This window comes from Leuresthes tenuis, unplaced genomic scaffold (genome assembly GCF_036924035.1).
Source record: "Leuresthes tenuis unplaced genomic scaffold, fLeuTen1.0.hap1 SCAF_160, whole genome shotgun sequence".
In the NCBI taxonomy this organism is placed as follows: Eukaryota; Metazoa; Chordata; class Actinopteri; order Atheriniformes; family Atherinopsidae; genus Leuresthes; species Leuresthes tenuis.
The window spans coordinates 60160-86463 of record NW_027325514.1 but is presented as its reverse complement, the minus strand read 5'-3'; the positions used below and the strand labels follow the sequence as shown (position 1 = coordinate 86463).

Below are 26304 nucleotides of genomic sequence, written 5' to 3'. Positions count from 1 at the left end.
GTTATACCATTTAAAAGGGCTGAAGAGTGCTCAGTGCAGCGGGTGGGCGGAGGTGCAAAGTGACACTCTGGCCACCTATGGCCATAAAAAGAACAGGGGTGTTAGCGGACAAGTGCGCATTGTGCCAGGAAGGGCCCTCGGACGTGAACCAGTGGACAGTTGTCGCTTCTCGGCCTTTTGGCTAAGATCAAGTGTAGTATCTGTTCTTATCAGTTTAATATCTGATATGTCCTCTATACGAGGACTACATATTAAATGGATTTTTAGCAATAGGAGTTGAAAAAGTAGCTTGCTCCGTTCACTCCAAGCATTGACCCCGTACTGCAGTGCCGCTGGGAACGGTGCGCTCTTCTCTACTCTTGTGAAAAAGCAAACAGCGGTGCAGGATGCAAGTTTCAGGGAGCCCAAGATGAAACTTTCTTTTAGTCTGCTGAGAAAAGAGAGTGAATGCGATGTAGACTTTAACCCGGCTATGGGAGTGAGCCGAGTGTCGGCTAACCGGGAGAATTGCTTGAAAGAAACGCCATACCAAATGAGCGGTCAGAACAAAGCCTCAATACGGTGTTCCCGTTGTGTTTTTGTTGCTGCCGCTGTTTGCTTTTTCACAAGAGCGCACCTGTTGAGGGGGGCTCTGGGGGGGCCTGGGTGATGGTGGGTCTCAGGCCCGGGCTGCTGCGACTGGTGTGACCGGGTGGTTTGTTTGTTTGTTTTTTGTTGTTGTTTGTTTGTTTTTTGTAGAGGTCCTCCGGAGTGGGGTTGGGTTGAGTGGGGTGGGGCGGGATGGGTACCTTCTGGGGGTACAGTAGCTCCCAGAATATGGTCGCTGCAGGCCCCGAGCCTGGTGGACATCAGGCCCTCCTGTCCTGTGTTGGCTCCCTGGTAGCGGGGATGCCTATTGCAGCCAGTCCCTGGCTGCCCCCAGTGTATATCCCCATTCTCCCTTCTGGCTCCTGTACACAGCACACACTCACACATGAAGGGTTTTGGGGGCGTGTGTGTTCGGTGGGGTGTAGTGGACTCTGCAGTAGTTGCACTCTGCAGTTCCCACCCCTGTTTTAATTACACCTTAGACATTACTACTTATCAAACACACTCACACACACACATTAGGTCTTGGGGGGTGGTTACACTGAGTGGCATCTGGTGGGCGGGGCTCTTTGGGTATGTAGGCTGCCCAGAGGGCCACGCTCCCAGTTCTACAAGTTTGGCTGCCCCTCAATTTTAATTGCTCACTATTAGAAAATATTGAAGAGCCAGAAGGGTGAGGGGAGGGGTCTTCTTCGCACACCCCTGCTTCCTGGTTGCTGCTCGGGGCGGGAGGGGCCAGGAGGATTAATTAATTGTTCTGCTGGTTTGGGGTCTGTGGTGGCTGGGGGGCTGCTGGCCCCCTGGTGTGCCCGCTGCACTACACCCCAGCGGAGTCGAGGGAGGGAGGACGTGTGGATGTATGGGACATGAAAGTGTGTGTGGTAATGATTGGGCCTGGATCTTGGACTTGCTGTCGCCTGGCCTGCCTGTGCTTCTCCCGATGGGGGGGGGCGGCGTGGCCTCTCTCCGCTGCTCGCGACTTCACCCACCTGTGGGCACGTCTTGACTCCCAGGGCACTTGGCCAGGGGTGCTGGGGCAGGCGCTGACCCACTGTGTGGCTGTCTGGGGCGCTTGGCCCTCCTGGGTATTGGGTGGGGCCTCTGTCGGGGGGTTTGGGGGCGCTCGGGCTCCTGGGGCCCGGATCCAGTGCACGGCCCATGTCTGGGCGGCTGGGGCCTGGCGACGTCGGTGGGCTGTTGCCCCTGGCTCCCGGAGGGCCTCTGCCCTATGCTTATGGGGGCTCTTTCCGGGGGCTTCCTCTGCAGTCTTCTGGGTGGATGCGTGGTTGCCCCTGCGGTGGGCTTCCTGGGTTCTGTGCTCTGTGGGGGCTGCTGGTGGCCTGGGTCTTGTGGCCCTCTCTGCCTGCTTCTGATTGCTTGGGGGGGCTGTGGATTGTGGCCCTGTACGCTTATACACTCATAACTAAGCACGGTTATCATGTAGGTCCTGTGCCTTGGGTGTTGCATGTTCTCACACACACACAACCACATTCATTAGTCCAGTAGCATGGTCGCTAAGCAGTTGATGTATTATCATGTCGTCTCAGGTCATCTATATCCACAGCTGTGTTGTATGCGATGTATGTTCTGTTTTTCTCTTCTTTCCTCTTCTTCTTTCCTTGTCCCCCGGTCCGGTTCAGTTCTATTACATGTCATATATTGTAAACAGAAATAAATAAATGGGCATCAAGGGGAGCTTTACATTTATAAAACTTCCCTTGGCAAAGCAAATCTGTTTGGCATCAAAGGTATTCAGACTACAATTCTGCTGCCATAATGCTGAACACGATAAGGGGAAAAAAAAAAAAAGTAAAGAAGACAGTTCTGCCGAAAGCCAGGGACTAGACCTGTTCTAAGTTCTGTACTTTTTAAAAGGGAGCCAACACAGGACAGGAGGGCCTGATGTCCACCAGGCTCGGGGCCTGCAGCGACCATATTCTGGGAGCTACTGTACCCCCAGAAGGTACCCATCCCGCCCCACCCCACTCAACCCAACCCCACTCCGGAGGACCTCTACAAAAAACAAACAAACAACAACAAAAAACAAACAAACAAACCACCCGGTCACACCAGTCGCAGCAGCCCGGGCCTGAGACCCACCATCACCCAGGCCCCCCCAGGCCCCCCCTCAACAGGTGCGCTCTTGTGAAAAAGCAAACAGCGGCAGCAACAAAAACACAACGGGAACACCGTATTGAGGCTTTGTTCTGACCGCTCATTTGGTATGGCGTTTCTTTCAAGCAATTCTCCCGGTTAGCCCGCACTCGACTCGCTCCCAGAGTCGTGTTAAAGTCTACTTCGCATTCACTCTCTTTTCTCAGCAGACTAAGAGAAAGTTTCATCTTGGGCTCCCTGAAACTTGCATCCTGCACCGCTGTTTGCTTTTTCACAAGAGTAGAGAAGAGCGCACCGTTCCCAGCGGCACTGCAGTACGGGGTCAATGGTTGGAGTGAACGGAGCAAGCTACTTTTTCAACTCCTATTGCTAAAAATCCATTTAATATGTAGTCCTCGTATAGAGGACATATCAGATATTAAACTGATAAGAACAGATACTACACTTGATCTTAGCCAAAAGGCCGAGAAGCGACAACTGTCCACTGGTTCACGTCCGAGGGCCCTTCCTGGCACAATGCGCACTTGTCCGCTAACACCCCTGTTCTTTTTATGGCCATAGGTGGCCAGAGTGTCACTTTGCACCTCCGCCCACCTGCTGCACTGAGCACTCTTCAGCCCTTTTAAATGGTATAACTTTGCACTCCCGCACGCTCCAGCAAGCACCATTCAAGCAACAACTTTGCACTCCAGCTTCGAACATCGGCACAGTCGCAACAAGTAAGGCGACTCTACTCAGAGAAGTCACTCTGCACAGTAACAAGATTTCTTTTGCACAGACAGAAAGGGCTTCACCCGCAAAGGTAAAGCCTGCCAAAAATAGAAACAACTCATTAGTGCTGCTCTCCACAGAAGTCTTTAGTAAAAGGCGAAAGACTTGTACGTTATGAAGAGAAACCAGAGTACGATTATCCGTCACTGCGGGAGCAGGGCATCAGGCTAGTTGGCATAGCCACCTTCCCCATGGTGAGCTTTGGTTGGTTGAGACGCTTGCTTCCCCCCCCCCCCCCCCCCCCTTGCTCCTCGGCTGACCAAGTAGGAACAATCGGGCCCTATTCGATGGCTGCCTTGTCTTTTACTCTGTGCAAAAGACAAGGCAGCAACAAAAACACCACGGGAAAAACGTATTGAGGCTTTGTTCTGACCGCTCATTCGGTGTCGCGTTTCTTTCAAGCAATTCTCCCAGTTAGCCCGCACTCGGCTCGCTCCCAGAGCCGTGTTAAAGTCTACTTCGCATTCACTCTCTTTTCTCAGCAGACTTTTGGGATTTTATCAATAAAATGAATTCCTTCACTCAAACTATGTTAAAACTGCTTTGTCCTTCATATTTACCATGTCTTGAAAGATTTAAACAAAAAAACCAACGTTGTACTTTGCAGTAAAAGAAATAGCAAATCTAAAGTTTCAGGAATCCGAGAATAAGCTTACTTTCATGAGTTCTTCACGATTTCGGATTTTGCTATAAAATGAATTCCTTCACTCAAACTAAATTAAAACTGCTAAACCGCTAATCTGTTACATGTAAGGCAGATGTCAAATTCACCGAATTAGGATTATTCGGTATTCGGCCAATCGAGCTGTAGCAGCTTCGGTAAAAGAGTATAAGTTGAAGAGTTTGTGAATAAAGGTGTGCGCACACATGGTGAGCTGTAGGAAAATAGGCAGGGAGCAATGCCGACTGGGGTATATGTTCTTGTATGTTGTCTGACTGTTTGATTTGAATGTGTTGTGTAAGTGTCCTGTTGAATGTTACATGTTTGGGCTTTGACACTTCACGGTGGTTGTTAACTGTGTGGTGTGTCCTGAAATGTTATATGTTTGGGCTCTGTGACATGCTTAATGCTTGTCAGTAGCTACCCACTTATTCATATATAGCAACTGACAACATAAGAAGTCTGGACATACTTTGATAGTAGTTGTAGAAGTATCCTTATTGATAATAGATAAACTAATTCATAGTGATAGAACAGTAGATGAACAGGTGCCTGCACATGTCTCACGAAAATAAAATGGATGTATGATTGCTGACGGCAGAGCAATACTGCCAAACTTATGAGTTCTTGTGGCAAACTTGATTCAGTGTCTTGACGTGTATACGCTGTTTCGCTGACTTGATTGTCACAAGAAACAAAGTGTGTTTGATAAGATCCGACCATTTTATTACGGGAGGATCAGTATGTATGGATTCTGATGTGACTGATAAAACCCATTCGTATCTTAAGCACAATCTAATACGTGAGACAACGCCCTGGCACACGATAAAAAAAAAAAGAGAGAGCGGTTTTGTGTCCCCACAGTCCATAATGTAGAAAAGAGAGAAAAAAGCCTTTCTGATTTGGTGTGTGTGCTCACAGTGCAGAGTGTAGAGAAAAGAAAGCCGTTTTGGTGTCACGGGTGTTGTGACTTACACACACACATTTCTAAATTGAGAAAGGAAATTATTTTAGAGGAAGCACTAGAGTTTAGATCCAACATTTGTTGATAGGCATTCATTTATTTCTTCACTTTTGATAAAAATGATAAGACTGACCTAAAGAATTGGAGGCCCATCACACTTTTAAACTTTGACTGTAAACTTTTTAGCAAGGTTTTAACGACACGGATGTCCTCTGTTTTAGAGGAGGTAATTCACCCAGACCAGGCTTGTGCCATCTCAGAGAGACAACTCACCGACAGCCTCAAACTGATTCGAGACATCATTGATTACGCTAGAGACAGAAACACCCGGCTTGTCATCTTAAATTTAGACTTTGAAAAAGCTTTTGATCGGGTCTCGCATCAATATCTCTTTCAGGTGTTGCAGCAATCGAATAGGGCCCGATTGTTCCTACTTGGTGAGATTTGCTTGGTTGAGACGCTTGCTCCCCCCCCTTGCTCCTCGGCTGACCAAGTAGGAACAATCGGGCCCTATTCGATGGCTGCCTTGTCTTTTACTCTGTGCAAAAGACAAGGCAGCCACAAACACCACGGGAACACCGTATTGAGGCTTTGTTCTGACCACTCATTCGGTGTCGCGTTTCTTTCAAGCAATTCTCCCGGTTAGCCCACACTCGGCTCGCTTCCAGAGCTGTGTTAAAGTCTACTTCGCATTCACTCTCTTTTCTCAGCAGATTAAAAGAAAGTTTCATCTTGGGCTCCCTGAAACTTCCATCCTGCACCGCTGTTTGCTTTTTCACAAGAGCAGAGAAGAGCGCACCGTTCCCAGCGGCACTGCAGTACTGGGTCGATGCTTGGAGTGAACGGAGCAAGCTTCTTTTTCAACTCCTATTCTTAAAAATCCATTTAATATGTAGTCCTCGTATAGAGGACACATTAAACTGATAAGAACAGATACTACACTTGATCTTAGCCAAAAGGCCGAGAAGCGATAACTGTCCACTGTTTCAGGTCCGAGGGCCCTTGCTGGCACAATGCGCACTTGTAGCAGTGTTCTTTTTATGGCCATAGGTGGCCAGAGTGTCACGTTGCACCTCCGCCCACCCGCTGCACTGAGCACTCTTCAGCCCTTTTAAATGGTATAACTTTGCACTCCCGCATGCTCCAGCAAGCACCATTCAAGCAACAACTTTGCACTCCAGCTTCGAACATCGGCACAATCGCAACAAGTAAGGCGACTCTACTCAGAGAAGTCACTCTGCACAGTAACAAGATTTCTTTTGCACAGACAGAAAGGGCTTCACCCGCAAAGGTAAAGCCTGCCAAAAATAGAAACAACTCATTAGTGCTGCTCTCCACGAAAGTCTTTAGTAAAAGGCGAAAGACTTGTATGTTATGAAGAGAAACCAGAGTACGATTATCCGTCACTGCGGGAGCAGGGCATCAGGCTAGTTGCCATAGCCACCTTCCCCATGGTGAGCGTTGCTTGGTTGAAACGCTTGCCCCTGTGCAATCGACAAGGCAGCAACAAAAACACCACGGGAACACCGTATTGAGGCTTTGTTCTGACCGCTCATTCGGTGTCGCGTTTCTTTCAAGCAATTCTCCCGGTTAGCCCACACTCGGCTCGCTCCCAGAGCCGTGTTAAAGTCTACTTCGCATTCACTCTCTTTTCTCAGCAGACTCTTGGGATTTTATCTATAAAATGAATTCCTTCACTCAAACTATGTTAAAACTGCTTTGTCCTTCATATTTACCATGTCTAGAAAGATTTAAACAAAAAAAAAACAACGTTGTACTTTGCAGTAAAAGAAAGAGCAAATCTAAAGTTTCAGGAATCCGAGAATAAGCTTACTTTCATGAGTTCTTCACGATTTCGGATTTTGCTATAAAATGAATTCCTTCACTCAAACTAAATTAAAACTGCTAAACCGCTAATCTGTTACATGTAAGGCAGATGTCAAATTCACCGAAATAGGATCTAAGGGTATTCGGCCAATCGAGCTGTAGCAGCTTTTGGTAAAAGAGTATAAGTTGAAGAGTTTGTGAATAAAGGTGTGCGCACACATAGTGAGCTGTAGGAAAATAGGCAGGGAGCAATGCCGGCTGGGGTATATGTTCTTGTATGTTGTCTGACTGTTTGATTAGAATGTCTTGTGTAAGTGTCCTGTTGAATGTTACATGTTTGGGCTTTGACACTTCACGGTGGTTGTTAACTGTGTGGTGTGTCCTGAAATGTTATATGTTTGGGCTGTGTGACATGCTTAATGCTTGTCAGTAGCTACCCACTTATTCATATATAGCAACTGACAACATAAGAAGTCTGGACATACTTTGATAGTAGTTGTAGAAGTATCCTTATTGATAATAGATAAACTAATTCATAGTGATAGAACAGTAGATGAACAGGTGCCTGCACATGTCTCACGAAAATAAAATGGGTGTATGATTGCTGACGGCAGAGTAATACTGCCAAACTTATGAGTTCTTGTGGCAAACTTGATTCAGTGTCTTGACGTGTATACGCTGTTTCGCTGACTTGATTGTCACAAGAAACAAAGTGTGTTTGATAAGATCCGACCATTTTATTACGGGAGGATCAGTATGTATGGATTCTGATGTGACTGATAAACCCATTCGTATCGTAAGCATAATCTAATACGTGAGACAACGCCCTGGCACACAATCAAAAAAAAAAAGAGAGAGCGGTTTTGTGTCCCCACAGTCCATAATGTAGAAAAGAGAGAAAAAAGCCTTTCTGATTTGGTGTGTGTTCTCACAGTGCAGAGTGTAGAGAAAAGAGAGAAAAGAAAGCCGTTTTGGTGTCACGGGTGTTGTAACTTACACACACACATTTCTGAATTGAGAAAGGAAATTATTTTAGAGGAAGCACTAGAGTTTAGATCCCACATTTGTTGATAGGCATTCATTTATTTCTTCACTTCTGATGAAGTTTCAACAATAAACAACAAACTTTGTATTATGAGAAAGAACCAGACTCATTCTTCAGGAATCCGAAAATAAGCTCTATTTTACGAGTTATGCACGAATTCGGATTCTCCTATAAAACCTTAACTCTAACCAAGTTAAGACTGCTTTGTCCTTCATATTTATTCATGTCTAATCAAGTTTCAACGATAAACAACGTTGTACTTTGTACTTCTTCAGCAATAAGCATCTCTCGACATATGACGAAATACAGATTTTGCTATAAAATTAATTCCTTCTATCAGCCTGACTCAAAACTGTTTGTCCTCCTTATTTATCCACTTCAAATCAAGTTTCAACAATTAAAAAAATGTTGTAGTTTGAGAAAAAACAACTTAATCTTAAGCAATCAGTAGGGTAAGAAAGGGTAAGAAAAGGTGCAAATGCCAACCATACATCACTAAAAGGTGGAGCGGAAGTATTCGGCCTCAAGTAGGTGCGAATGCCTGACAATGTATGATCAAAAGAGGGAGCGGAGGTTTTCGGCTGCAAGGTCTGAATGTCCAACCATAATTTGTAAAAACCGGGGAAGAAAAGGCTCGAAAGCCCGACTATACACCATCAAAAGCGGGAGCGGAGGTGTTCGGCTGCAAGTAGGTGTGAATGTTCGACCATAATTTGTAAAAAGCGGGTAAGAAAAGGTTCGAATGCCCGACTATATATTAACCAAAGCAGGAGGAGAGGTCTTCGGATAAGAGTGGGTGAGAATTTACAACCATAATCTATAAAATGCGGTGAAAAAAAAGGTGTGAATACCCCATAGAACACTAAAAGGTAGAGCGGAAGTGTTCGGCTGCAAGAAGGTGTGAATGTCTGACCATAGTTTGTAAAAAGCGGGTAAGAAAAGGTTCGAATGCCCGAACATACACCATCAAAGGAGGGAGCGGAGGTGTTCCGCTGTAAGAAGGTGTGAATGTCCGACCATAGTTGGCAAAAAGCAGGTAAGAAAAGGTTAAAATACCCGATTGTACACAATCAATAGCGGGAGCAGAGTTGTTCCGCTACTAAAAGGTGTGAAAGTCCGACCATGGTTTGTAAAAAGCGGGTAAGAAAAGGTGCGAATGCCCGACAATGTATGATCAAAGGAGGGAGCGGAGGTTTTCGGCTGAAACAAGGTCTGAATGTCCATCCATATTTTGTAAAAATCTGGGAAGAAAAGGCTCGAAAGCCCGACTATACACCATCAACAGCTGGAGCGGAGGTGTTCAGCTGCAAGAAGGTCTGAATGTCCATCAATAATTGCTAGAAAACATGGAAGAGAATTTTCGAAAATCAAACCGCACATGATCATAAGCGGGAGAGGAGGTGTTCAAATGCAAGAAGGTGTGAATGTCCACCCATAATTACTGCAAAATGGGTAAGAAAAGGTACGAATGCCCAACCATACATGATCCTAACAGGGAGCGGAGGTGTTTGGCTGCGACAAGGTGTGTATGTCCACCCATAATTAATGAAAAGATGGCAACAAGTAGGTTTGAATACCCATCATCAAAAGCAGGAGTGGATGTGTTCGGCTACAAGAAGGTTTGAATGTCTGACCATAGTTTGTAAAAAGCGGGTAAGAAAAGGTTCGAATGCCCGAACATACACCATCAAAGGAGGGAGCGGAGGTGTTCCGCTGTAAGAAGGTGTGAATGTCCAACCATAATTGGCAAAAAGCAGGTAAGAAAAGGTTAAAATACCCTATTGTACACAATCAATAGCGGGAGCAGAGTTGTTCTGCTACCAAAAGGTGTGAAAGTCCGACCATGAATTGTAAAAAGCGGGTAAGAAAAGATGCGAATGCCCGACAATGTATGATCAAAAGAGGGAGCGGAGGTTTTCGGCTGAAAGAAGGTCTGAATGTCCATCCATAATTTGTAAAAATCGGGGAAGAAAAGGCTCGAAAGCCCGACTATACACCATCAACAGCTGGAGCGGAGGTGTTCAGCTGCAAGACGGTCTGAATGTCCATCAATAATTGCTAGAAAATATGAAAGAAAATTTTCAAATATCAAACTGCACATGATCATAAGCAGGAGAGGAGGTGTTCAGCTGCAAGAAGGTGTGAATGTCTACCCATAATTACTGAAAAATGGGTAAGAGAAGGTGCGAATGCCTAACCATACATCATCAAAAGAGGGAGCGGAGGTGTTCCGCTGTAAGACGGTGTGAATGTCCGACCATAGATGGTAAAAAGCGGGTAAGAAAAGGTTAAATTACCCGACTGTACACAATCAAAAGAGGGAGCGGAGTTGTTCAGCTAAGAGAAGGTGTGAAAGTCCGACCTTGGTTTGTAAAAAGCGGGTAAGAAAAGGTTCGTATGCCCGAATATACACCATCAAAAGCGGAAGCGGAGGTGTTCGGCTGCAAGATATTGTGAACGTCCGACCAAAGTTTGTAAAAAGCAGTTAAGAAAAGGTTCGAATATCTAACCAAACATAAGAATGAGTCTTTTCCGCTGTAGAATGCCCGACTATAGACCATCAAATGCGGGAGCGGAGGTGTTCGGCTCTGAGTAGGTGTGAATGTCCGACCATAATTGCTGAAGAATGTGTTAGAAAAGGTAAGAATGCTGGACCATACATCATCAAAAGCGGTAGTGGTGGTGTTCGGCTGCAAAAAGGTGTGACTGTTCGACTAAAGTTTGTAAAAAGTGGGTAAGACAAGGTGCGAATGCCTGACAATGTATGATCAAAAGCGGGAGCGGAGGTGTTCAGCTGCAAGAAGGTCTACATGTCCATCAATAATTGCTAGAAAACATGAAAGAAACTTTTCGAAAATCAAACCGCACATGATCATAAGTGGGATAGGAGGTGTTCAGCTGCAAGGTGTGAATGTCCACCCATAATTCCTGAAAAATGGGCAAAAAAAAGGTGTGAATGCCCAACCATACATCATCAAAAGCAGGAGTGGAAGTGTTCGGCTACAAGAAGGTGTGGACGTCCAAACAAAATATGTAAAAAGAAGTTAAGAAAAGGTTCGAATATCCAACCAAACATAATCAAAAGCGGGAGCAGAGCTGTTCGACTGCAAGTAGGTGTGAATGTCAGATCATAATTTGCAAAAAGCTGATGAGAAAGGGTGAGAATGCCCGACTATACATCATCAAATGCGGGAGCGGAGTTGTTCGGCTGTGAGTAGGTGTGAATCTCCGACCATAATTGCTGAAAAATGTGTTAGAAAAGGTAAAAATGCCGGTCCATACATCATCAAAAGCGAGAGAGGTTGTGTTCGGCTGCAAGTAGGTGTGAATGTCCAGCCATAATTACTCACAAACGGGTAAGAAAAGGTAGTATTGCCAGACCATATATGATCAAAACAGGGAGCGGAGGTGGTTCAGCTGCAAGAAGGTTTGAATGTCAAACTAAAGTTCAAATATATGAACAAAAGCGGGAGGAGAGGTCTTCGGATGAAAGTGGTTGAAAATTTCCAACCATAATGTATAAAATGCGGTGAAAAAAAAGGTGTGATAGAACACTAAAAGGTGGAGCGGAAGTGTTCGGCTGCAAGAAGGTGTGAATGTCCGACTATATTTGGTGAAAAGCAGGTGAAGCAAGGTCTGAATGCCCAACCTTACATCATCAAAAGCGAGATCAGAGTTGTTTGGCTGCAAGAAGGCCATAGTTTGCCAAAAGCGGGTAAGGTGCGAATGTCCGACTAAATATCAACAAAATTTGGGGCGGAGGTTTTCGGATGCAAGTGGGTGTGAATATCCCACCATACAAGTATGGTGGAGAGGAAGCTGTGAATAGCCGACCATAGTTTGGAAAAAGCGGGTAAGAAAAGGTTTGAATGCCCGAACATACACCATCAAAAGAGGGAGCGGAGGTGTTCCGCTGTACGAAGGTGTGAATGTCCGACCATACTTGGTAAAAAGCGGGTAAGAAAAGGTTAAAATACCCTACTGTACACAATCAATAGCGGGAGCGGATGTGTTCGGCTACAAGAAGGTGTAACAGTCCGACCATGGTTTGTAAAAAGCGGGTAAGAAAAGGTGCGAATGTCCGACAATGTATGATCAAAAGAGAGAGCGGAGGTTTTCGGATACACGAAGGTTTGAATGTCCTACCATAGTTTGTAAATAGCGGGTAAGAAAAGGTTCGAATGCCCGACTATACACTATAAAAAGCGGGAGCGGAGTTGTTCCGCTGTAAGACGGTGTTAATGTCCGACCATAGTTGGTAAAAAGCGGGTAAGAAAAGGTTAAAATACCCGACTGTACACAATCAATAGCGGGAGCGGAGTTGTTCGGCTACAAGAAGGTGTGAAAGTCCGACCATGGTTTGTAAAAAGCAGTTAAGAAAAGGTTCGAATATCCAACCAAACATAATCAAAAGCGGGAGCAGAGCTGTTCGACTGCAAGTAGGTGTGAATGTCCAGCCATAATTACTCACAAACGGGGGAAGAAAAGGTAGTATTGCCAGACCATACATGATCAAAATGTGTGAATGTCTGACTATAGTTTGTAAAAAGCGGGTAAGACAAGGTGCGAATGCCCAACAATGTATGATCAAAAGAGAGAGCGGAGGTGTTCGGCTGCAAGGTCTGAATGTCCAACCATAATTTGTAAAAACCGGGTAAGAAAAGGCTCGAAAGCCCGACTATACATCATCAAAAGCGGGAGCGGAGGTGTTCAGCTGCAAGAAGGTGTGAATGTTCGACTAAAGTTTGTAAAAAGCTGGTAAGACAAGGAGCGATGTCCCGACATTGTATGATCAAAAGCGGGAGCGGAGGTGTCCAGCTGTGAGTAGGTGTGAATGTCCGACCATAATTGCTGAAAAATCTGTTAGAAAAGGTAAGAATACTGGACCATACATCATCAAAAGCAGGAGAGGTGGTGTTCGGCTGCAAGAAGGTGTGAAAGTCCGACAATGGTTTGTAAAAAGCGGGTAAAAAAAGGTTCGAATGCCCGAATATACATCATCAAAAGTGGAAGCGGAGGTGTTCGGATGCAAGAAGGTGTGAACGTCCGACCAAAGTTTGTAAAAAGCAGTGAAAAGCGACAAAAAGCATTTTGTGAGTTCTGCATGATTTGGGATTTTGCTTATAAAATGCATTACTTCACTCAAACTATGTTAAAACTGATTTGTCCTTCATATTTACCATGTCTAGAAATATTTAAACAAAAAAACAACGTTGTACTTTGCAGTAAAAGAAAGAGAAAATCTAAAGTTTCAGGAATCCGAGTATAAGCCTGCTTTCATGAGTTCTGCACGATTTCGGATTTTGCTATAAAACGAATTGCTTTGCTCAAACCAAGTTAAAACTGCTTTGTCCTTCCATATTCATCAATGTCTAGATCGACTTCAACAAAGAAAAACATTGGACTTTGCAGTAGAAGAAGTTGAAATCCATCTACACATTGATAAATATGAAGGACAAAGCAGTTCCCACTTGCCCATAAGAAAATAAGCTTATTCTCGGATTCCTGATCCTTCAGTGTTGCTCTTTCTTCTACTGCAAAATACAATGTTGTTCTTTGTTGAAGTCGATCTAGACATTGATAAATATGAAGGAAAAAGCAGTTTTAACTTGGTTTGAGTGAATGAATTCATTTTATACATAAAATCCGAAATCGTGCAGAACTCATGAAAATAAGCTTATTCTCGGATTCCTAAAACTTTTGATTGGCTCTTTCTTTTACTGCAAAGTACAACGTTGTTTTTTTGTTTAAATCTATCGAGACATTGATAAATACGAAGGTAAAAGCCGTTTTAACATAGTTTGAGTGAAGGAATTGATTTTATAGATAAAATCCCAAATCATGCAGAACTCCTCAAAAGGGGCGTATGGCTTAATCACAAGTGTGGTTCTTTCTCATTCAGGGTAGTATGAGGAAGTTTATGTTTGAAATATATGTAGAAATAGGTACATATGAAGAGGACAAAGCAGTGTTAACTTAGTTTGAGTGAAGGAATTCATTTTATACATAAAATCCCAAATCATGCAGAACCTATGAAAAGAAGCTTATTCTCGGATTCCTGATCCTTCAGTTTTGCTCTTTCTTCTACTGCAAAATACAATGTTGTTCTTTGTTGAAGTCGATCTAGACATTGATAAATATGAAGGAAAAAGCAGTTTTAACTTGGTTTGAGTGAATGAATTCATTTTATACATAAAATCCGAAATCGTGCAGAACTCATGAAAATAAGCTTATTCTCGGATTCCTAAAACTTTTGATTTGCTCTTTCTTTTATTGCAAAGTACAACGTTGTTTTTTTGTTTAAATCTATCGAGACATTGATAAATATGAAGGTAAAAGCCGTTTTAACATAGTTTGAGTGAAGGAATTAATTTTATAGATAAAATCCCAAATCATGCAGAACTCCTCAAAAGGGAGGTATGGCTTACTCACAAGTGTGGCTCTTTCTCATTCAGGGTAATATGAGGAAGTTTATGCTTGAAATATATGTAGAAATGGGTACATATGAAGGACAAAGCAGTGTTAACTTAGTTTGCGTGAAGAAATTCATTTTATACATAAAATCCGAAATCGTGCAGAACTCATGAAAATAAGCTTATTCTCGGATTCCTAAAACTTTTGATTTGCACTTTCTTTTACTGCAAAGTACAACGTTGTTTTTTGTTGAAATCTATCTAGACATTGATAAATACCAGCCGAAACTCTGCTGCCGCTTTTGATAATTTATGGTTGGGCTTTCGCACCTTTTCTTACCCGCTTTTTACAAATTATGATCTTACATTCACACCTACTTGCAGTCGAACACCTTCTCATCCACTTATGATCATGTGCGGTTGGGCTTTCGCACCTTTTCTTACCCATTTTTCAGTAATTATGGATGGACATTCAGACCTTCTTGCAGCCGAAAACCTCCGCTCCTCTTTTGATCATACATTGTCGGGCATTCACACCTTGTCTTACCCGCTTTTTACAAACTTTAGTCGGACATTCACACCTTCTTGCAGCCAAACACAACCTCTCCCGCTTTTGATGATATATGGTCCGGCATTCTTACCTTTTCTAACACATTTTTCAGCAATTATGGTCGGACATTCACACCTACTCACAGACGAACACCTCCGCTCCCACATTTGATAGTGTATAGTCGGGCATTCTCACCCTTTCTCATCAGCTTTTTGCAAATTATGATCTGATATTCACACCTACTTGCAGTCGAACAGCTCTGCTCCCGCTTTTGATTATGTTTGGTTGGATATTCGAACATTTTCTTAATGCTTTTTACAAACTTTGGTCGGACGTTCACACCGTCTTGCAGCCGAACACCTCCGCTTCCGCTTTTGATGGTGTATAGTCGGGCATTCGAGCCTTTTCTTACCCACCTATTACTTACTATGGTTGGACATTCAAACCTTCTTGTAGCCGAACACATCCGCTCCTGCTTTTGATGATGTGTGATTTGGCATTCGCACCTTTTCTTACCCATTTTTCAGTAATTATTGGTCGGACATTCAGACCTTCTTGCACCTGAACACCTCTGCTCCTGCTTTTGATGGTGTATAGTCGGGCTTTCGAGCCTTTTCTTCCCCGATTTTTACAAATTATGGTTGGACATTCAGACCTTGCAGCCGAAAACCTCCGCTCCCTCTTTTGATCATACATTGTCGGGCATTCGCCCCTTGTCTTACACGGTTTTTACAAACTTTAGTCAGACATTCACACCTTGCAGCTGAACCACCTCCATTCCCTGTTTTGATCATGTGTGGTCTGGAAATACTACCTTTTCTTCCCCCGTTTGTGAGTAATTATGGCTGGACATTCACACCTACTTGCAGCCGAAAAACCACCTCTCCCGCTTTTGATGATGTATTGTCCGGCATTCTAGTCTTTTCTATCACATTTTTCAGCAATTATGATCTGACATTCACACCTACTTGCAGTCGAACAGCTCTGCTCCCGCTTTTGATTATGTTCGGTTGGATATTCAAACCTTTTCTTAACTGCTTTTTACAAACTTTGGTCGGACGTTCACACCTTCTTGCAGCCGAACACCCCCGCTTCCGCTTTTGATGGTATATATTCAGGTATTCGAACCTTCTCTTACCCGCTTTTTACAAACCATGGTTGGACTTTCATACCTTCTTGTAGCTGAACAACTCCACTCCTGCTTTTGATGATTTATGGTTGGACATTCGCATCTTTTCCTACCCATTTTTCAGTAATTATGGGTGGATATTCACATCTTCTTGCAGCTGAACACCTCCTCTCCCGCTAATGATCATGTAAGGTTTGATATTCGAAAATTTTCTTTCATGTTTTAAAGCAATTATTAATGGACATTCACACCTACTTGCAGCCGAACACCACCTCTCCCGCTTTTGATGATGTATGGACCGGCATTCTTACCTTTTCTAACACATTTTTCAGCAATTATGGTTGGAGAATCACACCTACTCACAGCTGAAACAACTCCGCTACCGCATTTGATGGTGTATAGTCGGGATTTCTCACCCTTTTTCATCAGCTTTTTGCAAATTATTCTCTGACATTCACACCTACTTGCAGTCGAACAGCTCTGCTCCCGCTTTTGATTATGTTTGGTTAGATATTCGAACCTTTTCTTAACTGCTTTTTTACAAACCTTGGTCGGACGTTCACACCTTCTTGCAGCCGAACACCTACGCTTCCGGTTTTGATAGTGTATATTCGGGCATACGAACCTTTTCTTACCCGCTTTTTACAAACCATGGTCGGACTTTCACACCTTCTCTTAGCTGAACAACTCCGCTCCCTCTTTTGATTGTGTACAGTCGGGTATTTTAACCTTTTCTTACCCGCTTTTTACCAACTATGATCGGACATTCACACCGTCTTACAGCGGAACACCTCCGCTCCCTCTTTTGATGGTGTATGTTCGGGCATTCGAACCTTTTCTTACCCGCTTTTTACAAACTATGGTCAGACATTCACACCTTCTTGCAGCCGAACACTTCCGCTCTACCTTTTAGTGTTCTATGGGGTATTCACACCTTTTTTTTCACCGCATTTTATAGATTATGGTTGTAAATTCTCACCCACTCTTATCCGAAGACCTCTCCTCCTGCTTTGGTTAATATATAGTCGGGCATTCGAACCTTTTCTTACCCGCTTTTTACAAATTATGGTCGAACATTCACACCTACTTGCAGCCGAACACCTCCGCTCCCGCTTTTGATGGTGTATAGTCGGGCTTTCGAGCCTTTTCTTCCCCGGTTTTTACAAATTATGGTTGGACATTCAGACCTTGCAGCCGAAAACCTCCGCTCCCTCTTTTGATCATACATTGTCAGGCATTCGCACCTACTTGCAGCCGAATACTTCCGCTCCACCTTTTAGTGATGTATGGTTGGCATTTGCACCTTTTCTTACCCTTTCTTACCCTACTGATTGCTTAAGATTAAGTTGTTTTTTCTCAAACTACAACATTTTTTTAATTGTTGAAACTTGATTTGAAGTGGATAAATAAGGAGGACAAACAGTTTTGAGTCAGGCTGATAGAAGGAATTAATTTTATAGCAAAATCTGTATTTCGTCATATGTCGAGAGATGCTTATTGCTGAAGAAGTACAAAGTACAACGTTGTTTATCGTTGAAACTTGATTAGACATGAATAAATATGAAGGACAAAGCAGTCTTAACTTGGTTAGAGTTAAGGTTTTATAGGAGAATCCGAATTCGTGCATAACTCGTAAAATAGAGCTTATTTTCGGATTCCTGAAGAATGAGTCTGGTTCTTTCTCATAATACAAAGTTTGTTGTTTATTGTTGAAACTTCATCAGAAGTGAAGAAATAAATGAATGCCTATCAACAAATGTGGGATCTAAACTCTAGTGCTTCCTCTAAAATAATTTCCTTTCTCAATTCAGAAATGTGTGTGTGTAAGTTACAACACCCGTGACACCAAAACGGCTTTCTTTTCTCTCTTTTCTCTACACTCTGCACTGTGAGAACACACACCAAATCAGAAAGGCTTTTTTCTCTCTTTTCTACATTATGGACTGTGGGGACACAAAACCGATCTCTCTTTTTTTTTTTGATTGTGTGCCAGGGCGTTGTCTCACGTATTAGATTATGCTTACGATACGAATGGGTTTATCAGTCACATCAGAATCCATACATACTGATCCTCCCGTAATAAAATGGTCGGATCTTATCAAACACACTTTGTTTCTTGTGACAATCAAGTCAGCGAAACAGCGTATACACGTCAAGACACTGAATCAAGTTTGCCACAAGAACTCATAAGTTTGGCAGTATTGCTCTGCCGTCAGCAATCATACACCCATTTTATTTTCGTGAGACATGTGCAGGCACCTGTTCATCTACTGTTCTATCACTATGAATTAGTTTATCTATTATCAATAAGGATACTTCTACAACTACTATCAAAGTATGTCCAGACTTCTTATGTTGTCAGTTGCTATATATGAATAAGTGGGTAGCTACTGACAAGCATTAAGCATGTCACACAGCCCAAACATATAACATTTCAGGACACACCACACAGTTAACAACCACCGTGAAGTGTCAAAGCCCAAACATGTAACATTCAACAGGACACTTACACAAGACATTCTAATCAAACAGTCAGACAACATACAAGAACATATACCCCAGCCGGCATTGCTCCCTGCCTATTTTCCTACAGCTCACTATGTGTGCGCACACCTTTATTCACAAACTCTTCAACTTATACTCTCTTACCAAAGCTGCTACAGCTCGATTGGCCGAATACCCTTAGATCCTATTTCGGTGAATTTGACATCTGCCTTACATGTAACAGATTAGCGGTTTAGCAGTTTTAATTTAGTTTGAGTGAAGGAATTCATTTTATAGCAAAATCCGAAATCGTGAAGAACTCATGAAAGTAAGCTTATTCTCGGATTCCTGAAACTTTAGATTTGCTCTTTCTTTTACTGCAAAGTACAACGTTGTTTTTTTTTTGTTTAAATCTTTCAAGACATGGTAAATATGAAGGACAAAGCAGTTTTAACATAGTTTGAGTGAAGGAATTCATTTTATAGATAAAATCCCAAGAGTCTGCTGAGAAAAGAGAGTGAATGCGAAGTAGACTTTAACACGGCTCTGGGAGCGAGCCGAGTGTGGGCTAACCGGGAGAATTGCTTGAAAGAAACGCGACACCGAATGAGCGGTCAGAACAAAGCCTCAATACGGTGTTCCCGTGGTGTTTTTGTTGCTGCCTTGTCGATTGCACAGGGGCAAGCGTTTCAACCAAGCAACGCTCACCATGGGGAAGGTGGCTATGGCAACTAGCCTGATGCCCTGCTCCCGCAGTGACGGATAATCGTACTCTGGTTTCTCTTCATAACATACAAGTCTTTCGCCTTTTACTAAAGACTTTCGTGGAGAGCAGCACTAATGAGTTGTTTCTATTTTTGGCAGGCTTTACCTTTGCGGGTAAAGCCCTTTCTGTCTGTGCAAAAGAAATCTTGTTACTGTGCAGAGTGACTTCTCTGAGTAGAGTCGCCTTACTTGTTGCGATTTTGCCGATGTTCGAAGCTGGAGTGCAAAGTTGTTGCTTGAATGGTGCTTGCTGGAGCATGCGGGAGTGCAAAGTTATACCATTTAAAAGGGCTGAAGAGTGCTCAGTGCAGCGGGTGGGCGGAGGTGCAACGTGACACTCTGGCCACCTATGGCCATAAAAAGAACACTGCTACAAGTGCGCATTGTGCCAGCAAGGGCCCTCGGACCTGAAACAGTGGACAGTTATCGCTTCTCGGCCTTTTGGCTAAGATCAAGTGTAGTATCTGTTCTTATCAGTTTAATGTGTCCTCTATACGAGGACTACATATTAAATGGATTTTTAAGAATAGGAGTTGAAAAAGAAGCTTGCTCCGTTCACTCCAAGCATCGACCCAGTACTGCAGTGCCGCTGGGAACGGTGCGCTCTTCTCTGCTCTTGTGAAAAAGCAAACAGCGGTGCAGGATGGAAGTTTCAGGGAGCCCAAGATGAAACTTTCTTTTAATCTGCTGAGAAAAGAGAGTGAATGCGAAGTAGACTTTAACACAGCTCTGGAAGCGAGCCGAGTGTGGGCTAACCGGGAGAATTGCTTGAAAGAAACGTGACACCGAATGAGTGGTCAGAACAAAGCCTCAATACGGTGTTCCCGTGGTGTTTGTGGCTGCCTTGTCTTTTGCACAGAGTAAAAGACAAGGCAGCCATCGAATAGGGCCCGATTGTTCCTACTTGGTCAGCCGAGGAGCAAGGGGGGGGAGCAAGCGTCTCAACCAAGCAAATCTCACCAAGTAGGAACAATCGGGCCCTATTCGATTGCTGCAACACCTGAAAGAGATATTGATGCGAGACCCGATCAAAAGCTTTTTCAAAGTCTAAATTTAAGATGACAAGCCGGGTGTTTCTGTCTCTAGCGTAATCAATGATGTCTCGAATCAGTACGAGGCTGTCGGTGAGTTGTCTCTCTGAGATGGCACAAGCCTGGTCTGGGTGAATTACCTCCTCTAAAACAGAGGACATCCGTGTCGTTAAAACCTTGCTAAAAAGTTTACAGTCAAAGTTTAAAAGTGTGATGGGCCTCCAATTCTTTAGGTCAGTCTTATCATTTTTATCAGAAGTGAAGAAATAAATGAATGCCTATCAACAAATGTTGGATCTAAACTCTAGTGCTTCCTCTAAAATAATTTCCTTTCTCAATTTAGAAATGTGTGTGTGTAAGTCACAACACCCGTGACACCAAAACGGCTTTCTTTTCTCTACACTCTGCACTGTGAGCACACACACCAAATCAGAAAGGCTTTTTTCTCTCTTTTCTACATTATGGACTGTGGGGACACCAAACCGCTCTCTCTTTTTTTTTTTATCGTGTGCCAGGGCGTTGTCTCACGTATTAGATTGTGCTTAAGATACGAATGGGTTTTATCAGTCACATCAGAATCCATACATACTGATCCTCCCGTAATAAAATGGTCGGATCTTATCAAACACACTTTGTTTCTTGTGACAATCAAGTCAGCGAAACAGCGTATACACGTCAAGACACTGAATCAAGTTTGCCACAAGAACTCATAAGTTTGGCAGTATTGCTCTGCCGTCAGCAATCATACATCAATTTTATTTTCGTGAGACATGTGCAGGCACCTGTTCATCTACTGTTCTATCACTATGAATTAGTTTATCTATTATCAATAAGGATACTTCTACAACTACTCTATCAAAGTATGTCCGGACTTCTTACGTTGTCAGTTGCTATATATGAATAAGTGGGTAGCTACTGAGAAGCATTAAGCATGTCACACAGCCCAAACATATAACATTTCAGGACACACCACACAGTTAACAACCACAGTGAAGCGTGTCAAAGCCCAGACATGTAACATTCAACAGGACACTTACACAACACATTCAAATCAAACAGTCAGACAACATACAAGAACATATACCCCAGTCGGCATTGCTCCCTGCCTATTTTCCTACAGCTCACCATGTGTGCGCACACCTTTATTCACAAACTCTTCAACTTATACTCTTTTACCGAAGCTGCTACAGCTCGATTGGCCGAATACCGAATAATCCTAATTCGGTGAATTTGACATCTGCCTTACATGTAACAGATTAGCGGTTTAGCAGTTTTAATTTAGTTTGAGTGAAGGAATTCATTTTATAGCAAAATCCGAAATCGTGAAGAACTCATGAAAGTAAGCTTATTCTCGGATTCCTGAAACTTTAGATTTGCTATTTCTTTTACTGCAAAGTACAACGTTGGTTTTTTTGTTTAAATCTTTCAAGACATGGTAAATATGAAGGACAAAGCAGTTTTAACATAGTTTGAGTGAAGGAATTCATTTTATTGATAAAATCCCAAAAGTCTGCTGAGAAAAGAGAGTGAATGCGAAGTAGACTTTAACACGGCTCTGGGAGCGAGCCGAGTGCGGGCTAACCGGGAGAATTGCTTGAAAGAAACGCGACACCGAATGAGCGGTCAGAACAAAGCCTCAATACGGTTTTCCCGTGGTGTTTTTGTTGCTGCCTTGTCTTTTGCACAGAGTAAAAGACAAGGCAGCCATCGAATAGGGCCCGATTGTTCCTACTTGGTCAGCCGAGGAGCAAGGGGGGGGGGGGGGGGGGGGGGGGGGGGCAAGCGTCTCAACCAAGCAAAGCTCACCATGGGGAAGGTGGCTATGCCAACTAGCCTGATGCCCTGCTCCCGCAGTGACGGATAATCGTACTCTGGTTTCTCTTCATAACGTACAAGTCTTTCGCCTTTTACTAAAGACTTCTGTGGAGAGCAGCACTAATGAGTTGTTTCTATTTTTGGCAGGCTTTACCTTTGCGGGTGAAGCCCTTTCTGTCTGTGCAAAAGAAATCTTGTTACTGTGCAGAGTGACTTCTCTGAGTAGAGTCGCCTTACTTGTTGCGACTGTGCCGATGTTCGAAGCTGGAGTGCAAAGTTGTTGCTTGAATGGTGCTTGCTGGAGCGTGCGGGAGTGCAAAGTTATACCATTTAAAAGGGCTGAAGAGTGCTCAGTGCAGCGGGTGGGCGGAGGTGCAAAGTGACACTCTGGCCACCTATGGCCATAAAAAGAACAGGGGTGTTAGCGGACAAGTGCGCATTGTGCCAGGAAGGGCCCTCGGACGTGAACCAGTGGACAGTTGTCGCTTCTCGGCCTTTTGGCTAAGATCAAGTGTAGTATCTGTTCTTATCAGTTTAATATCTGATATGTCCTCTATACGAGGACTACATATTAAATGGATTTTTAGCAATAGGAGTTGAAAAAGTAGCTTGCTCCGTTCACTCCAAGCATTGACCCCGTACTGCAGTGCCGCTGGGAACGGTGCGCTCTTCTCTACTCTTGTGAAAAAGCAAACAGCGGTGCAGGATGCAAGTTTCAGGGAGCCCAAGATGAAACTTTCTTTTAGTCTGCTGAGAAAAGAGAGTGAATGCGAAGTAGACTTTAACACGGCTCTGGGAGCGAGTCGAGTGCGGGCTAACCGGGAGAATTGCTTGAAAGAAACGCCATACCAAATGAGCGGTCAGAACAAAGCCTCAATACAGTGTTCCCGTTGTGTTTTTGTTGCTGCCGCTGTTTGCTTTTTCACAAGAGCGCACCTGTCGAGGGGGGGCCTGGGGGGGCCTGGGTGATGGTGGGTCTCAGGCCCGGGCTGCTGCGACTGGTGTGACCGGGTGGTTTGTTTGTATGTTTTTTGTTGTTGTTTGTTTGTTTTTTGTAGAGGTCCTCCGGAGTGGGGTTGGGTTGAGTGGGGTGGGGCGGGATGGGTACCTTCTGGGGGTACAGTAGCTCCCAGAATATGGTCGCTGCAGGCCCCGAGCCTGGTGGACATCAGGCCCTCCTGTCCTGTGTTGGCTCCCTTTTAAAAAGTACAGAACTTAGAACAGGTCTAGTCCCTGGCTTTCGGCAGAACTGTCTTCTTTACTTTTTTTTTTTTTCCCCTTATCGTGTTCAGCATTATGGCAGCAGAATTGTAGTCTGAATACCTTTGATGCCAAACAGATTTGCTTTGCCAAGGGAAGTTTTATAAATGTAAAGCTCCCCTTGATGCCCATTTATTTATTTCTGTTTACAATATATGACATGTAATAGAACTGAACCGGACCGGGGGACAAGGAAAGAAGAAGAGGAAAGAAGAGAAAAACAGAACATACATCGCATACAACACAGCTGTGGATATAGATGACCTGAGACGACATGATAATACATCAACTGCTTAGCGACCATACTACTGGACTAATGAATGTGGTTGTGTGTGTGTGAGAACATGCAACACCCATGGCACAGGACCTACATGATAACCGTGCTTAGTTATGAGTGTATAAGCGTACAGGGCCACAATCCACAGCCCCCCCAAGCAATCAGAAGCAGGCAGAGAGGGCCACAAGACCCAGGCCACCAGCAGCCCCCACAGAGCACAGAACCCAGGAAGCCCACCGCAGGGGCAACCACGCATCCACCCAGAAGACTGCAGAGGAAGCCCCCGGAAAGAGCCCCCATAAGCATAGGGCAGAGGCCCTCCGGGAGCCAGGGGCAACAGCCCACCGACGTCGCCAGGCCCCAGCCGCCCAGACATGGGCCGTGCACTGGATCCGGGCCCCAGGAGCCCGAGCGCCCCCAAACCCCCCGACAGAGGCCCCACCCAATACCCAGGAGGGCCAAGCGCCCCAGACAGCCACACAGTGGGTCAGCGCCTGCCCCAGCACCCCTGGCCAAGTGCCCTGGGAGTCAAGACGTGCCCACAGGTGGGTGAAGTCGCGAGCAGCGGAGAGAGGCCACGCCGCCCCCCCCATCGGGAGAAGCACAGGCAGGCCAGGCGACAGCAAGTCCAAGATCCAGGCCCAATCATTACCACACACACTTTCATGTCCCATACATCCACACGTCCTCCCTCCCTCGACTCCGCTGGGGTGTAGTGCAGCGGGCACACCAGGGGGCCAGCAGCCCCCCAGCCACCACAGACCCCAAACCAGCAGAACAATTAATTAATCCTCCTGGCCCCTCCCGCCCCGAGCAGCAACCAGGAAGCAGGGGTGTGCGAAGAAGACCCCTCCCCTCACCCTTCTGGCTCTTCAATATTTTCTAATAGTGAGCAATTAAAATTGAGGGGCAGCCAAACTTGTAGAACTGGGAGCGTGGCCCTCTGGGCAGCCTACATACCCAAAGAGCCCCGCCCACCAGATGCCACTCAGTGTAACCACCCCCCAAGACCTAATGTGTGTGTGTGAGTGTGTTTGATAAGTAGTAATGTCTAAGGTGTAATTAAAACAGGGGTGGGAACTGCAGAGTGCAACTACTGCAGAGTCCACTACACCCCACCGAACACACACGCCCCCAAAACCCTTCATGTGTGAGTGTGTGCTGTGTACAGGAGCCAGAAGGGAGAATGGGGATATACACTGGGGGCAGCCAGGGACTGGCTGCAATAGGCATCCCCGCTACCAGGGAGCCAACACAGGACAGGAGGGCCTGATGTCCACCAGGCTCGGGGCCTGCAGCGACCATATTCTGGGAGCTACTGTACCCCCAGAAGGTACCCATCCCGCCCCACCCCACTCAACCCAACCCCACTCCGGAGGACCTCTACAAAAAACAAACAAACAACAACAAAAAACAAACAAACAAACCACCCGGTCACACCAGTCGCAGCAGCCCGGGCCTGAGACCCACCATCACCCAGGCCCCCCCAGAGCCCCCCTCAACAGGTGCGCTCTTGTGAAAAAGCAAACAGCGGCAGCAACAAAAACACAACGGGAACACCGTATTGAGGCTTTGTTCAGACCGCTCATTTGGTATGGCGTTTCTTTCAAGCAATTCTCCCGGTTAGCCGACACTCGGCTCGCTCCCATAGCCGGGTTAAAGTCTACATCGCATTCACTCTCTTTTCTCAGCAGACTAAAAGAAAGTTTCATCTTGGGCTCCCTGAAACTTGCATCCTGCACCGCTGTTTGCTTTTTCACAAGAGTAGAGAAGAGCGCACCGTTCCCAGCGGCACTGCAGTACGGGGTCAATGCTTGGAGTGAACGGAGCAAGCTACTTTTTCAACTCCTATTGCTAAAAATCCATTTAATATGTAGTCCTCGTATAGAGGACATATCAGATATTAAACTGATAAGAACAGATACTACACTTGATCTTAGCCAAAAGGCCGAGAAGCGACAACTGTCCACTGGTTCACGTCCGAGGGCCCTTCCTGGCACAATGCGCACTTGTCCGCTAACACCCCTGTTCTTTTTATGGCCATAGGTGGCCAGAGTGTCACTTTGCACCTCCGCCCACCCGCTGCACTGAGCACTCTTCAGCCCTTTTAAATGGTATAACTTTGCACTCCCGCACGCTCCAGCAAGCACCATTCAAGCAACAACTTTGCACTCCAGCTTCGAACATCGGCACAGTCGCAACAAGTAAGGCGACTCTACTCAGAGAAGTCACTCTGCACAGTAACAAGATTTCTTTTGCACAGACAGAAAGGGCTTCACCCGCAAAGGTAAAGCCTGCCAAAAATAGAAACAACTCATTAGTGCTGCTCTCCACAGAAGTCTTTAGTAAAAGGTGAAAGACTTGTACTTGTACGTCGGGCCCTATTCGATGGCTGCCTTGTCTTTTACTCTGTGCAAAAGACAAGGCAGCAACAAAAACACCACGGGAAAACCGTATTGAGGCTTTGTTCTGACCGCTCATTCGGTGTCGCGTTTCTTTCAAGCAATTCTCCCGGTTAGCCCGCACTCGGCTCGCTCCCAGAGCCGTGTTAAAGTCTACTTCGCATTCACTCTCTTTTCTCAGCAGACTCTTGGGATTTTATCAATAAA

General features: G+C 44.8%; 10 non-coding genes and 1 pseudogene across 10 annotated transcripts; 5 read left to right on the top strand and 6 right to left on the bottom strand.

The window, feature by feature from the left end:
* The first annotated feature begins 161 nt into the window (after positions 1 to 161).
* On the top strand, positions 162 to 352 carry LOC140287645 (U2 spliceosomal RNA). Its single transcript, XR_011911776.1, has one exon. It is a non-coding gene; the product is annotated as a U2 spliceosomal RNA (small nuclear RNA).
* A 2635-nt stretch (positions 353 to 2987) lies between these two features.
* LOC140287629 (U2 spliceosomal RNA) lies at positions 2988 to 3178 on the bottom strand. Its single transcript, XR_011911763.1, has one exon. It is a non-coding gene; the product is annotated as a U2 spliceosomal RNA (small nuclear RNA).
* Positions 3179 to 3494: 316 nt separating this feature from the next.
* On the bottom strand, positions 3495 to 3608 carry LOC140287635 (U5 spliceosomal RNA). Its single transcript, XR_011911768.1, has one exon. It is a non-coding gene; the product is annotated as a U5 spliceosomal RNA (small nuclear RNA).
* Positions 3609 to 5887: 2279 nt separating this feature from the next.
* On the bottom strand, positions 5888 to 6071 carry LOC140287631 (U2 spliceosomal RNA). Its single transcript, XR_011911765.1, has one exon. It is a non-coding gene; the product is annotated as a U2 spliceosomal RNA (small nuclear RNA).
* A 308-nt stretch (positions 6072 to 6379) lies between these two features.
* LOC140287638 (U5 spliceosomal RNA) lies at positions 6380 to 6493 on the bottom strand. The gene has a single exon (XR_011911771.1). It is a non-coding gene; the product is annotated as a U5 spliceosomal RNA (small nuclear RNA).
* A 12822-nt stretch (positions 6494 to 19315) lies between these two features.
* LOC140287639 (U5 spliceosomal RNA) lies at positions 19316 to 19430 on the top strand. Its single transcript, XR_011911772.1, has one exon. It is a non-coding gene; the product is annotated as a U5 spliceosomal RNA (small nuclear RNA).
* Positions 19431 to 19737: 307 nt separating this feature from the next.
* LOC140287630 (U2 spliceosomal RNA) lies at positions 19738 to 19921 on the top strand. The gene has a single exon (XR_011911764.1). It is a non-coding gene; the product is annotated as a U2 spliceosomal RNA (small nuclear RNA).
* Positions 19922 to 22209: 2288 nt separating this feature from the next.
* Positions 22210 to 22323, top strand: LOC140287634 (U5 spliceosomal RNA). Its single transcript, XR_011911767.1, has one exon. It is a non-coding gene; the product is annotated as a U5 spliceosomal RNA (small nuclear RNA).
* A 316-nt stretch (positions 22324 to 22639) lies between these two features.
* LOC140287643 (U2 spliceosomal RNA) lies at positions 22640 to 22830 on the top strand. Its single transcript, XR_011911775.1, has one exon. It is a non-coding gene; the product is annotated as a U2 spliceosomal RNA (small nuclear RNA).
* Positions 22831 to 25464: 2634 nt separating this feature from the next.
* Positions 25465 to 25655, bottom strand: LOC140287640 (U2 spliceosomal RNA). The gene has a single exon (XR_011911773.1). It is a non-coding gene; the product is annotated as a U2 spliceosomal RNA (small nuclear RNA).
* Positions 25656 to 25971: 316 nt separating this feature from the next.
* LOC140287642 (U5 spliceosomal RNA) lies at positions 25972 to 26098 on the bottom strand (annotated as a pseudogene).
* Positions 26099 to 26304: the final 206 nt, after the last annotated feature.